Genomic DNA, 18,284 nt, shown 5'->3' with positions numbered 1-18,284 from the left:
ATAAAATATCAAAAATTACACCAAATGTATATTATATACTGTAAATAAAATATCAAAAACTACAGTAAATGTATATTACACACCGTATGTAAAATATCAAAAGCTACACGAAATATATATTATATAATTTACATAAAATATCAAAAGGACACCAAATATATCTTATATACTCTACATAAAATATCAAAAAGTACAGTAAATATATTTCATATATTGTGCCTATAATATTAACTAAAAGTACAACAAATACATTTTGTATACTCTAAATAAAATATCAAAAAGTACAGTTAATGTATATTACATACTGTACATAAAATATCAAAAAGTACACCAAATATGTGTTATATATACTGTAAATAAACTATCAAAAACTACAGTAATTATATTTAATATACTGTACATAAAATATCAAAAATTACACCAAATGTACATTATATACTGTAAATAAAATATCAAAATTACAGTAAATATATATTACACACCCTATGTAAAATATCAAAAGCTACACCAAATATATATTATATAATTTACATAAAATATCAAAAGGACACCAAATATATCTTATATACTGTACATAAAATATCAAAAAAACACTAAATATATTTCATATATTGTACCTATAATATTAACTAAAAGTACAACAAATACATTTTATATACTGTAAATAAAATACCAAAAAGTACAGGAAATATATATTACATACTGTACATAAAATATCAAAATTACACCAAATATGGGTTATATATACTGTAAATAAACTCTCAAATACTACAGTAATTATATTTCATATACTGTACATAAAATATCAAAAATTACACCAAATGTATATTATATACTGTAAATAAAATATCAAAAATATAGTAAATATATATTACACACCCTATGTAAAATATCAAAAGCTACACCAAATAAATATTATATAATTTACATAAAATATCAAAAGTACACCAAATATATATTATATACTGTACATAAAGTATCAAAATGTACAGTAAATATATTTCATATATTGTACATATAATATTAACTAAAACTACAACAAATACATTTTATATACTGTAAATAAAATATCCAAAAGAACAGTAAATGTATATTACATACAGTACATAAAATATCAAAAAGTACACCAAATATGTGTTATATGTAGTGTAAATATACAATCAAAAACTACATTAATTTTATTTAGTATACTGTACATAAAATATCAAAAATTACAACAAATGTATATTATATACTGTAAATAAAATATCAAAAAGTACAGTAAATATATACTACACACCCTATGTAAAATATCAAAAGCTACACCAAATATATATTATATAATTTACATAAAATATCAAAAGGACACCAAATATATCTTATATAATGTACATAAAATATCAAAAATTACAGTAAATATATTTCATATATTGTGCCTATAATATTAACTAAAAGCACAACAAATACATTGTATATACTGTAAATAAAATATCAAAAATACAGTAAATATATATTACATACTGTACATAAAATATCAAAAAGTACACCAAATATGTGGTATATATACTGTAAATAAACTGTCAAAAACTACAGTAATTATATTTAATAAACTGTACATAAAATATCAAAAATTACACCAAATGTATATTATATACTGTAAATAAAATATCAAAAAGTACAGTTAATATATATTACACACCCTATGTAAAATATCAAAAGCTACACGAAATATATATTATATAATTTAGGTAAAATATCAAAAGTACACCAAACATATATTATATACTGTACATAAAATATCAAAAAGTACAGTAAATATATTTCATATATTGTACATATAATATTAACTAAAAGTACAACAAATATATTTTATATATTGTAAATAAAATATCCAAATGTACAGTAAATATATATTACATACTGTATATAAAATATCAAAAAGTACACCAAATATGTGTTATATATACTATAAATAAACTGTCAAAATCTACAGTAATTATATTTAATATACTGTATATAAAATATCAAAAATTACACCAAATGTATATTATATACTCTTAATAAAATATAAAATGTACAGTAAATATATATTACACATCCTATGTAAAATATCAAAAGCTACACCAAATATATATTATATAATTTACATAAAATATCAAAAGTACACCAAATATATATTATATACTGTACATAAAATATCAAAAAGTACAGTAAATATATTTCATATATTGTACATATAATATTAACTAAAAGTACAACAAATACATTTTATATACTGTAAAAAAAATCCAAAAGAACAGTAAATATATATTACATACTGTACATAAAATATCAAAAAGTACATCAAATACGTGGTATATGTACTGTAAATAACCTATCAAAAACTACAGTAATTATATTTAGTATACTGTACATAAAATATCAAAAATTACACCAAAGGTACATTATATACTGTACATAAAATATCAAAAACTACACTAAATGTATATTACACACCCTATGTAAAATATCAAAAGCTACACGAAATATATATTATATATTTTACATAAAATATCGAAAGGACACCAAATATATATTATGTACTGTAAATAAAATATAAAAAAGTACAGTAAATATATTTCATATATTCTACACATAATATTAACTAAAAGTACAACAAATACATTTTATATACTGTAAATAAAATATGCAAAAGTACAGTAAATATATATTACATACTGTACATAAAATATCAAAAAGTACACCAAATATGTGTTATATATACTGTAAATAAACTATCAAAAACTACAGTAATTATATTTAATATACTGTACATAAAATATCAAAAATTACACCAAGTGTATAGTATATACTGTAAATAAAATATCAAAAATTACAGTAAATATATATTACACAGCCTATGTAAAATATCAAAAGCTACACAAAATAAATATTATATAATTTACATAAAATATCAAAAGCTACACCAAATATATATTATATAATTTACATAAAATATCAAAACGACACCAAATATATCTTATATAATGTACATAAAATATCAAAAATTACAGTAAATATATTTCATATATTGTGCCTATAATATTAACTAAAAGTACAACAAATACATTGTATATACTGTAAATAAATTATCAAAAAGTACAGTAAATATATATTACATACTGTACATAAAATATCAAAAAGTACACCAAATATGTGGTATATATACTGTAAATAAACTGTAAAAACCACAGTAATTATATTTAATATACTGTACATAAAATATCAAAAATTACACCAAATGTATATTATATACTGTAAATAAAATATCAAAAACTACAGTAAATGTATATTACACACCCTATGTAAAATATCAAAAGCTACACGAAATATATATTATATAATTTACGTAAAATATCAACAGTACACCAAACATATATTATATACTGTACATAAAATATCAAAAAGTACAGTAAATATATTTCATATATTGTACATATAATATTAACTAAAAGTACAACAAATATATTTTATATATTGTAAATAAAATATCCAAATGTACAGTAAATATATATTACACAGTGTATATAAAATATCAAAAAGTACACCAAATATGTGTTATATATACTGTAAATAAACTGTCAAAATCTACAGTAATTATATTTAATATACTGTATATAAAATATCAAAAATTACACCAACTGTATATTATATACTCTTAATAAAATATAAAATGTACAGTAAATATATATTACACATCCTATGTAAAATATCAAAAGCTACACCAAATATATATTATATAATTTACATAAAATATCAAAAGTACACCAAATATATATTATATACTGTACATAAAATATCAAAAAGTACAGTAAATATATTTCATATATTGTACATATAATATTAACTAAAAGTACAACAAATACATTTTATATACTGTAAAAAAAATCCAAAAGAACAGTAAATATATATTACATACTGTACATAAAATATCAAAAAGTACATCAAATACGTGGTATATGTACTGTAAATAACCTATCAATAACTACAGTAATTATATTTAGTATACTGTACATAAAATATCAAAAATTACACCAAAGGTACATTATATACTGTACATAAAATATCAAAAACTACACTAAATGTATATTACACACCCTATGTAAAATATCAAAAGCTACACGAAATATATATTATATATTTTACATAAAATATCGAAAGGACACCAAATATATATTATGTACTGTAAATAAAATATAAAAAAGTACAGTAAATATATTTCATATATTCTACATATAATATTAACTAAAAGTACAACAAATACATTTTATATACTGTAAATAAAATATGCAAAAGTACAGTAAATATATATTACATACTGTACATAAAATATCAAAAAGTACACCAAATATGTGTTATATATACTGTAAATAAACTATCAAAAACTACAGTAATTATATTTAATATACTGTACATAAAATATCAAAAATTACACCAAGTGTATAGTATATACTGTAAATAAAATATCAAAAATTACAGTAAATATATATTACACAGCCTATGTAAAATATGAAAAGCTACACAAAATAAATATTATATAATTTACCTAAAATATCAAAAGCTACACCAAATATATATTATATAATTTACATAAAATATCAAAAGTACACCAAATATATCTTATATACTGTACATAAAATATCAAAAGGTACAGTAAATATATTTCATATATTGTACATATAATATTAACTGAAAGTACACCAAATACATTTTATATACTGTAAATAAATTTTGAAAAAGTACAGTAAATATATATTACATACTGTACATAAAATATCAAAAACTACACCAAATATGTGTAATATATACAGTAAATAAAGTATCAAAAACTACAGTATTTATATTTAATATACTGTATATAAAATATCAAAAATTACACCAAATGTATATTATATGCTCAAAATAAAATATCAAAAAGGACAGTCAATATATATGATACACCCTATGTAAAATATTTAACTTACACCAAATATGTATTATATAATTTACATAAAATATCAAAAGGACACCAAATATATCTTATATACTGTACAGAAAATATCAAAAAGTACAGTAAATATATTTCATATATTGTACATATAATATTAACTGAAAGTACACCAAATACATTTTATATACGGTAAATAAAATATCAAAAAGTACAGTAAATATATATGACATACTGTACATTACATATAAAAAGTACACCAAATATGTGTAATATATACTGTAAATAAACTATCAAAAACTACAGTAATTATATTTAATATACTGTATATAAAATATCAAAAATTACACCAAATGTATATTATATACTATAAATAAAATATCAAAAAGGACAGTCAATATATATGACACACCCTACGTAAAATATCAAAAACTACAACAAATATATATTATATAATTTATATAAAATATCAAAATGACACCAAATATATCTTATATACTCTACATAAAATATCAAAAAGTACAGTAAATATATTTCATATATTGTACATATAATATTAACTAAAAGTACACCAAATACATTTTATATACTGTAAATAAAATATCAAAAAGTACAGTAAATATATATGACATAATGTACAGAAAATATCAAAAAGTACACCAAATATGTGTAATATATACTGTAAATAAACTATCAAAAACTACAGTATTTATATTTAATATACTGTACATAAAATATCAAAAATTACACCAAATGTATATTATATACTGTAAATAAAATCTCAAAAAGGACAGTAACTATATACTACACACCCTATGTAAAATATCAAAAACTACACGAAATATGTATTATATAATTTACATAAAATATCAAAAGGACATCAAATACATCTTATATACTGTACATAAAATATCAAAAAGTACAGTAAATATATTTCACCTATTGTACATATAATATTAACTGAAAGTACACCAAATACATTTTATATACTGTAAATAAAATATGAAAAATTACAGTAAATATATATTACATACTGTACATAAAATATCAAAAAGTACACCAAATATGTGTAATATATACTTTAAATTAACTATCAAAAACTACAGTAATTATATTTAATATACTGTACATAAAACATCAAAAATTACACCAAATGTATATTATATACTGTAAATAAAATATCAAAAAGGACAGTCAATATATATGAAACACCCTATATAAAATATCAAAAACTACACCAAATATGTATTATATAATTTACATAAAAAATCAAAAGGACACCAAATATATCTTATATACTGTACATAAAATATCAAAAAGTACAGTAAATATATTTCATATATTGTACATATAATATTAACTGAAAGTACACCAAATACATTTTATATACTGTAAATAAAATATCAAAAATACAGTAAATGTATATTACATACTGTACATAAAATATCAAAAAGTACACCAAATATGTGTAATATATACTGTAAATAAACTATCAAATACTACAGTAATTATATTTAATATACTGTACATAAAATATCAAAAATTACACTAAATGTATATTATATACTATAAATAAAATATCAAAAAGGACAGTCAATATATATGACACACCCTATGTAAAATATCAAAAACTACACCAAATATGTATTATATAATTTACATAAAATATCAAAAGGACACCAAATATATCTTATATATTGTACAGAAAATATCAAAAAGTACAGTAAATATATTTCATATATTGTACATATAATATTAACTAAAAGTACGCCAAATACATTTTATATACTGTAAATAAAACTTGAAAAATTACAGTAAAGATATATGACATACTGTACATAAAATATCAAAAAGTACACCAAATATGTGTTATATATACTGTAAATAAACTATCAAAAACTACAGTAATTATATTTAATATACTGTACATAAAATATCAAAAATTACACCAAATATATATTATATACTCTAAATAAAATATCAAAAACGACAGTCAATATATATGACACAACCTATGTAAAATATCAAATACTACACCAAATATATAATATAATTTACATAAAATATCAAATGTACACCAAAGATATCTTATATACTGTACATAAAATATCAAAAAGTACAGTAAATATATTTCATATATTGTATATATAATATTAACTAAAAGAACACCAAATACATTTTATATACTGTAAATAAAGTATGAAAAATTACGGTAAATATATCTGACATACTGTACATAAAATATCAAAAAGTACACCAAATATGTGTTACATATACTGTAAATAAACTATCAAATACTACAGTAATTATATTTAATGTACTGTACATAAAATATCAAAAATTACACCAAATGTATATTATATACTGTAAATAAAATATCAAAAAGGACAGCAAATATATACTACACACCCTATGTAAAATATCAAAATCTACAGCAAATATATATTATATAATTTATATAAAATATCAAAAGGACACCAAATACATCTTATATACTGTACAGAATATATCAAAAAGTACAGTAAATATATTTCATATATTGTACATATAATATTAACTAAAAGTACACCAAATACATTTTATATACTGTAAATAACATTTGAAAAAGTACAGTAAATATATATTACATACTGTACATAAAATATCAAAAAGTACACCAAATATTTGTAATATATACTGTAAATAAAGCATCAAAAACTACAGTATTTATATTTAATATACTGTACATAAAATATCAAAAATTACACCAAATGTATATTATATGCTCTAAATAAAATATCAAAAAGGACAGACAATATATATGACACACCCCATGTAAAATATCAAAAACTACACCAAATATGTATTATATAATTTACATAAAATATCAAAAGGACACCAAATATATCTTATATACTGTACAGAAAATATCAAAAAGCACAGTAAATATATTTCACATATTGTACATATAATATTAACTGAAAGTACACCAAATACATTTTATATACTGTAAATAAAATATCAAAAATACAGTAAATATATATGACATACTGTACATTAAATATCAAAAAGTACACCAAATGTGTGTAATATATACTGTAAATAAACTATCAAAAACTACAGTAATTATATTTAATATACTGTACATAAAATATCAAAAATTACACCAAATGTATATTATATACTGTAAATAAAATATCAAAAAGGACAGTCAATATATATGACATACCCTATATAAAATATCAAAAACTACACCAAATATGTATTATATAATTTACATAAAATATCAAAAGGACACCAAATATATCTTATATACTATACATAAAATAACAAAAAGTACAGTAAATATATTTCATATATTGTACATATAATATTAACTAAAAGTACACCAAATACATTTTATATACTGTAAATTATATATCAAAAAGTACAGTAAATATATATGACATACTGTACATAAAATATCAAAAAGTACACCAAATATGTGTTATATATACTGTAAATAAACTATCAAAAACTACAGTAATTATATTTAATATACTGTACATAAAATATCAAAAATTTCACCAAATGTATATTATATACTGTAAATAAAATATCAAAAAGGACAGACAATATATATGACACACCCTATGTAAAATATCAAAAACTACACCAAATATGTATTATATAATTTACATAAAATATCAAAAGGACACCAAATATTTCTTATATACTGTACAGAAAATGTGAAACTGTACAGTAAATATATTTCATATATTGTACATATAATATTAACTGAAAGTACACCAAATACATTTTATATACTGTAAATAAAATAACAAAAATTACAGTAAATATATATGACATACTCTACATAAAATATCAAAAAGTACACCAAATATGTGTTATATATACTGTAAACAGACTATCAAAAACTACAGTAATTATATTTAATATACTGTACATAAAATATCAAAAATTACACCAAATGTATATTATATACTGTAAATAAAATATCAAAAAGGACAGTCAATATATATGACACACCCTATGTAAAATATCAGAAACTACACCAAATATGTATTATATAATTTACATAAAATATCAAAAGGACACCAAATGTATCTTATATATTGTACATAAAGTATCAAAAAGTACAGTAAATATATTTCACATATTGTACATATAATATTAACTGAAAGTACACCAAATACATATTATATACTGTCAATAAAATATCAAAAAGTACAGTAAATATATATGACATACTGTACATAAAATATCAAAAAGTACACCAAATATGTGTTATATATACTGTAAATAAACTATCAAAAACTACAGTAATTATATTTAATATACTGTACATAAAATATCAAAAATTTCACCAAATGTATATTATATACTGTAAATAAAATATCAAAAAGGACAGCCAATATATATGACACACCTTATGTAAAATATCCAAAACTACACCAAATATGTATTATATAATTTACATAAAATATCAAAAGGACACCAAATATATCTTATATACTGTAGAGAAAATATCAAAAATACAGTAAATATATTTCATATATTGTACATATAATATTAACTAAAAGTACACCAAATACATTTTATATACTGTAAATAAAATATCAAAAAGTACAGTAAATATATATGACATAATGTACATAAAATATCAAAAAGTGCACCAAATATGTGTAATATATACTGTAAATAATCTATCAAAAACTACAGTATTTATATTTAATATACTGTACATAAAATACCAAAAATTACACCAAATGTATATTATATACTCTAAATAAAATATCAAAAAGGACAGTCAATATATATGACACACCCTATGTAAAATATCAAAAACTACAACAAATATGTATTATATAATTTACATAAAATATCAAAAGGACACCAAATATATCTTATATACTGTACAGAAAATATCAAAAAGTACAGTAAATATATTTCATATATTGTACATATAATATTAACTAAAAGTACACCAAATACATTTTATATACTGTAAATAAAATATCAAAAAGTACAGTAAATATATATGACATAATGTACATAAAATATCAGAAAGTACACCAAATATGTGTAATATATACTGTAAATAAACTATCAAAAACTACAGTATTTATATTTAATATACTGTATATAAAATATCAAAAATTACACCAAATGTATATTATATACTGTAAATAAAATATCAAAAAGGACAGCAAAGATATACTACACACCTTACGTAAAATATCAAAAAATACACCAAATATATATTATATAATTTCTATAAAATATCAAAAGGACACCAAATATATCTTATATACTGTACATAAAATATCAAAAATTACAGTAAATATATTACCTATATTGTACATATAACATTAACTAAAAGTACACCAAATACATTTTATATACTGTACATATAATATCAAAAAGTACAGTAAATATATATGACATAATGTACATAAAATATCAAAAAGTACACCAAATATGTGTAATATATACTGTAAATAAACTATCAAAAACTACAGTATTTATATTTAATATACTGTACATAAAATACCAAAAATTACACCAAATGTATATTATATACTCTAAATAAATTATCAAAAAGGACAGTCAATATATATGACACACCCTATGTAAAATATCAAAAACTACACCAAATATGTATTATATAATTTACATAAAATATCAAAAGGACACCAAATATATCTTATATACTGTACAGAAAATATCAGAAAGTACAGTAAATATATGTCATATATTGTACATATAATATTAACTGAAAGTACACCAAATACATTTTATATACTGTAAATAAAATATCAAAAAGTACAGTAAATATATATGACATACTGTACATAAAATATCCAAAAGTACAGCAAATATGTGTTATATATACTGTAAATAAACTATCAAAAACTACAGTAATTATATGTAATATACTGTACATAAAATATCAAAAATTACACCAAATGTATATTATATACTCTAAATAAAATATCAAAAAGGACAGTCATATATGACACACCCTATGTAAAATATCAAAAATTACACCAAATATATATTATATAATTTATATAAAATATCAAAAGGACACCAAATATATCTTATATACTGTAAATAAAATATCAAAAAGGACAGTCAATATATATGACACACCCTATGTAAAATATCAAAAACTACACCAAATATGTATTATATAATTTACATAAAATATCAAAAGGACATCAAATATATCTTATATACTGTACAGAAAATATCAAAAAGTACAGTAAATATATTTCATATATTGTACCTATAATATTAACTGAAAGTACACCAAATACATTTTAATACTGTAAATAAAATACCAAAAAGTACAGTAAATATATATGACATACTGTACATAAAATATCAAAAAGTACCCCAAAAATGTGTTATATATACTCTAAATAAACTATCAAATACTACAGTAATTATATTTAATATACTGTACATAAAATATCAAAAATTACACCAAATGTATATTATATACTGTAAATAAAATATCAAAAAGGACAGCAAATATATACTACACACCCTATGTAAAATATCAAAAACTACACCAAATATATATTATGTAATTTATATAAAATATCAAAAGGGCACCATATATATCTTATATAGTGTAAAGAATATATCAAAAAGTACAGTAAATATATTTCATATATTGTACGTATAATATTAACTAAAAGTACACCAAATACATTTTATATACTGTAAATAAAATTTGAAAAATACAGTAAATATATATTACATACGGTACATAAAATATCAAAATGTACACCAAATATGTGTAATATATACTGTAAATAAACTATCAAAAACTACAGTAATTATATTTAATATACTGTACATAAAATATCAGAAATTTCACCAAATGTATATTATATACTGTAAATAAAATATCAAAAAGGACAGTCAATATATATGACACACCCTATGTAAAATATGAAAAACAACACCAAATATGTATTATATAATTTACATAAAATATCAAAAGGACACCAAATATATCTTATATACTGTACAGAAAATATCAAAAAGTACAGTAAATATATTTCATATATTGTACATATAATATTAACTAAAAGTACGCCAAATACATTTTATATACTGTAAATAAAATATCAAAAACTACAGTAAATATATATGACATAATGTACATAAAATATCAAAAAGTACACCAAATATGTGTAATATATAGTGTAAACAAACTATCAAAAACTACAGTATTTATATTTAATATACTGTTCATAAAATATCAAAAATTACACCAAATGTATATTGTATACTGTAAATAAAATATCAAAAAGGACAGTCAATATATATGACACACCCTATGTAAAATATCAGAAAGTACACCAAATATGTATTATATAATTTACATAAAATATCAAAAGGACACCAAATATATCTTATATACTGTACAGAAAATATAAAAAAGTACAGTAAATATATTTCATATATTGTACATATAATATTAACTAAAAGTACACCAAAAACGTTTTATATACTGTAAATAAAATTTGAAAAAGTACAGTAAAGATTTATGACATACTGTACATAAAATATCAAAAAGTGCACCAAATATGTGTTATATATACTGTAAATAAACTATCAAAAACTACAGTAATTATATTTAATATACTGTACATAAAACATCAAAAATTACACCAAATGTATATTACATACTGTAAGTAAAATATCAAAAAGATAGTCAATATATATGACACACCCTATGTAAAAGATCGAAAACTACACCAAATATGAATTATATAATTTACATAAAATATCAAAAGGACACCAAATATATCTTATATACTCTACATAAAATATCAAAAAGTACAGTAAATATATTTCATATATTGTACATATAATATTAACTGAAAGTACACCAAATACATTTTATATACTGTAAATAAAATATCAAAAAGTACAGTAAATATCTATTACATACTGTACCTAAAATATCAAAAAGTACACCAAATATGTGTTATATATACTGTAAATAAACTATCAAATACAACAGTAATTATATTTAATATACTGTACATAAAATATCAAAAATTACACCAAATGTATATTATATACTGTAAATAAAATATCAAAAAGGACAGTCAATATATACGACGCTCCCTATGTAAAATATCAGAAACTACACCAAATATGTATTATATAATTTACATAAAATATCAAAAGGACACCAAATATATCTTATATACTATACAGAAAATATCAAAAAGTACAGTAAATATATTTCATATATTGTAAATATAATATTAACTAAAAGCACACCAAATACATTTTATATGCTGTAAATAAAATTTGAAAAAGTACAGTAAAGATACATGACATACTGTACATAAAATATCAAAAAGTGCACCAAATATGTGTTATATATACTTTAAATAAACTATCAAAAACTACAGTAATTATATTTAATATACTGTACATAAAATATCAAAAATTACACCAAATGTATATTATATACTGTAAATAAAATATCAAAAAGACAGTCAATATATATGACACACCCTATGTAAAATATCAAAAACTACACCAAATATGAATTATATAATTTACATAAAATATCAAAAGGACACCAAATATATCTTATATACTCTACATAAAATATCAAAAAGTACAGTAAATATATTTCATATATTGTACATATAATATTAACTGAAAGTACACCAAATGCATTTTATATATTGTAAATAAAATATCAAAAAGTACAGTAAATATATATGACATACTGTACATAAAATATCAAAAAGTACACCAAATATGTGTTATATAGACTGTAAATAAACTATCAAATACTACAATAATTATATTTAATATACTGTACATAAAATATCAAAAATTACACCAAATGTATATTATATACTGTAAATAAAATATCAAAAAGGACATTCAATATATACGACGCACCCTATGTAAAATATCAGAAACTACACCAAATATGTATTATATAATTTACATAAAATATCAAAAGGACACCAAATATATCTTATATACTGTACAGAAAATATCAAAAAGTACAGTAAATATATTTCATATATTGTACATATAATATTAACTAAAAGTACACCAAATACATTTTATATACTGTAAATAAAGTTTGAAAAAGTACAGTAAATATATATTACATACTGTACATAAAATATCAAAAAGTACACCAAATATGTGTAATATATACTGTAAATAAACTATCAAAAACTACAGTAATTATATTTAATATACTGTACATAAAATATCAAAAATTACACCAAAAGTATATTATATACTGTAAATAAAATATCAAAAAGGACAGTCAATATATATGACACACCCTATGTAAAATATAAAAAACTACACCAAATATGTATTATATAATTTACATAAAATATCAAAAGGACACCAAATATATCTTATATACTGTACAGAAAATATCAAAAAGTACAGTAAATATATTTCATATATTGTACATATAATATTAACTAAAAGTACACCAAAAACATTTTATATACTGTAAATAAAATTTGAAAAAGTACAGTAAAGATATATGACATACTGTACATAAAATATCAAAAAGTGCACCAAATATGTGTTATATATACTGTAAATAAACTATCAAAAACTACAGTAATTATATTTAATATACTGTACATAAAATATCAAAAATTACACCAAATGTATATTATATACTGTAAATAAAATATCAAAAAGACAGTCAATATATATGACACACCCTATGTAAAAGATCAAAAACTACACCAAATATGAATTATATAATTTACATAAAATATCAAAAGGACACCAAATATATGTTATATACTCTACATAAAATATCAAAATGTACAGTAAATATATTTCATATATTGTACATATAATATTAACTGAAAGTACACCAAATACATTTTATATACTGTAAATAAAATATCAAAAAGTACAGTAAATATATATTACATACTGTACATAAAATATCAAAAAGTACACCAAATATGTGTTATATATACTGTAAATAAACTATCAAATACTACAGTAATTATATTTAATATACTGTACATAAAATATCAAAAATTACACCAAATGTATATTATATACTGTAAATAAAATATCAAAAAGACAGTCAATATATACGACGCACCCTATGTAAAATATCAGAAACTACACCAAATATGTGTTATATAATTTACATAAAATATCAAAAGGACACCAAATATATCTTATATACTGTACAGAAAATATCAAAAAGTACAGTAAATATATTTCATATATTGTACATATAATATTAACTGAAAGTACACCAAATACATTTTATATACTGTAAATAAAATATCAAAAAGTACAGTAAATATATATTACATACTGTACATAAAATATCAAAAAGTACACCAAATGTGTGTTATATGTACTGTAAATAAACTATCAAATACTACAGTAATTATATTTAATATACTGTACATAAAATATCCAAAATTACACCAAATGTATATTATATACTGTAAATAAAATATCAAAAAGGACAGTCAATATATACGACGCACCCTATGTAAAATATCAGAAACTACACCAAATATGTATTATATAATTTACATAAAATATCAAAAGGGCACCAAATATATCTTATATACTGTACAGAAAATATCAAAAAGTACAGTAAATATATTTCATATATTGTACATATAATATTAACTAAAAGTACACCAAATACATTTTATATACTGTAAATAAAGTTTGAAAAAGTACAGTAAATATATATTACATACTGTACATAAAATATCAAAAAGTACACCAAATATGTGTAATATATACTGTAAATAAACTATCAAAAACTACAGTAATTATATTTAATATACTGTACATAAAATATCAAAAATTACACCAAAAGTATATTATATACTGTAAATAAAATATCAAAAAGGACAGTCAATATATATGACACACCCTATGTAAAATATAAAAAACTACACCAAATATGTATTATATAATTTACATAAAATATCAAAAGGACACCAAATATATCTTATATACTGTACAGAAAATATCAAAAAGTACAGTAAATATATTTCATATATTGTACATATAATATTAACTAAAAGTACAACAAAAACATTTTATATACTGTAAATAAAATTTGAAAAAGTACAGTAAAGATATATGACATACTGTACATAAAATATCAAAAAGTGCACCAAATATGTGTTATATATACTGTAAATAAACTATCAAAAACTACAGTAATTATATTTAATATACTGTACATAAAATATCAAAAATTACACCAAATGTATATTATATACTGTAAATAAAATATCAAAAAGACAGTCAATATATATGACACACCCTATGTAAAAGATCAAAAACTACACCAAATATGAATTATATAATTTATATAAAATATCAAAAGGACACCAAATATATCTTATATACTCTACATAAAATATCAAAATGTACAGTAAATATATTTCATATATTGTACATATAATATTAACTGAAAGTACACCAAATACATTTTATATACTGTAAATAAAATATCAAAAAGTACAGTAAATATATATTACATACTGTACATAAAATATCAAAAAGTACACCAAATATGTGTTATATATACTGTAAATAAACTATCAAATACTACAGTAATTATATTTAATATACTGTACATAAAATATCAAAAATTACACCAAATGTATATTATATACTGTAAATAAAATATCAAAAAGACAGTCAATATATACGACGCACCCTATGTAAAATATCAGAAACTACACCAAATATGTGTTATATAATTTACATAAAATATCAAAAGGACACCAAATATATCTTATATACTGTACAGAAAATATCAAAAAGTACAGTAAATATATTTCATATATTGTACATATAATATTAACTGAAAGTACACCAAATACATTTTATATACTGTAAATAAAATATCAAAAAGTACAGTAAATATATATTACATACTGTACATAAAATATCAAAAAGTGCACCAAATATGTGTTATATATACTGTAAATAAACTATCAAAAACTACAGTAATTATATTTAATATATTGTACATAAAATATCAAAAATTACACCAAATGTATATTATATACTGTAAATAAAATATCAAAAAGACAGTCAATATATATGACACACCCTATGTAAAATATCAAAAACTACACCAAATATGAATTGTATAATTTACATAAAATATCAAAAGGACACCAAATATATCTTATATACTCTACATAAAATATCAAAATGTACAGTAGATATATTTCATATATTGTACATATAATATTAACTGAAAGTACACCAAATACATTTTATATACTGTAAATAAAATATCAAAAACTACAGAAAATATATATTACATACTGTACATAAAATATCAAAAAGTAGACCAAATAAGTGTTATATATACTGTAAATAAACTATCAAATACTACAGTAATTATATTTAATTTACTGTAAATAAAATATCAAAAATTACACCAAATGTAGATTATATACTGTAAATAAAATATCAAAAAGGACAGTCAATATATACGACGCACCCTATGTAAAATATCTGAAACTACACCATATATGTATTATATAATTTACATAAAATATCAAAAGGACACCAAATATATCTTATATAATCTACATAAAATATCAAAAAGTACAGTAAATATATTTCATATATTGCACATATAATATTAACTAAAAGTACACCAAATACATTTTATATACTGTGAATAAAATTTGAAAAAGTACATTAAAGATATATGACATACTGTACGTAAAATATCAAAAAGTGCACCAAATATGTGTTATATATACTGTAAATAAACTATCAAAAACTACAGTAATTATATTTAATATACTGTACATAAAATATCAAAAATTACACCAAGTGTATAGTATATACTGTAAATAAAATATCAAAAATTACAGTAAATATATATTACACAGCCTATGTAAAATATCAAAAGCTACACAAAATAAATATTATATAATTTACATAAAATATCAAAAGCTACACCAAATATATATTATATAATTTACATAAAATATCAAAACGACACCAAATATATCTTATATAATGTACATAAAATATCAAAAATTACAGTAAATATATTTCATATATTGTGCCTATAATATTAACTAAAAGTACAACAAATACATTGTATATACTGTAAATAAATTATCAAAAAGTACAGTAAATATATATTACATACTGTACATAAAATATCAAAAAGTACACCAAATATGTGGTATATATACTGTAAATAAACTGTCAAAAACCACAGTAATTATATTTAATATACTGTACATAAAATATCAAAAATTACACCAAATGTATATTATATACTATAAATAAAATA

This window comes from Pan troglodytes, chromosome 15 (assembly GCF_028858775.2).
Source record: "Pan troglodytes isolate AG18354 chromosome 15, NHGRI_mPanTro3-v2.0_pri, whole genome shotgun sequence".
Lineage (NCBI taxonomy): Eukaryota > Metazoa > Chordata > Mammalia > Primates > Hominidae > Pan > Pan troglodytes.
The sequence above is the reverse complement of the archived record's forward strand: the minus strand, read 5'-3'. Positions refer to the sequence as shown.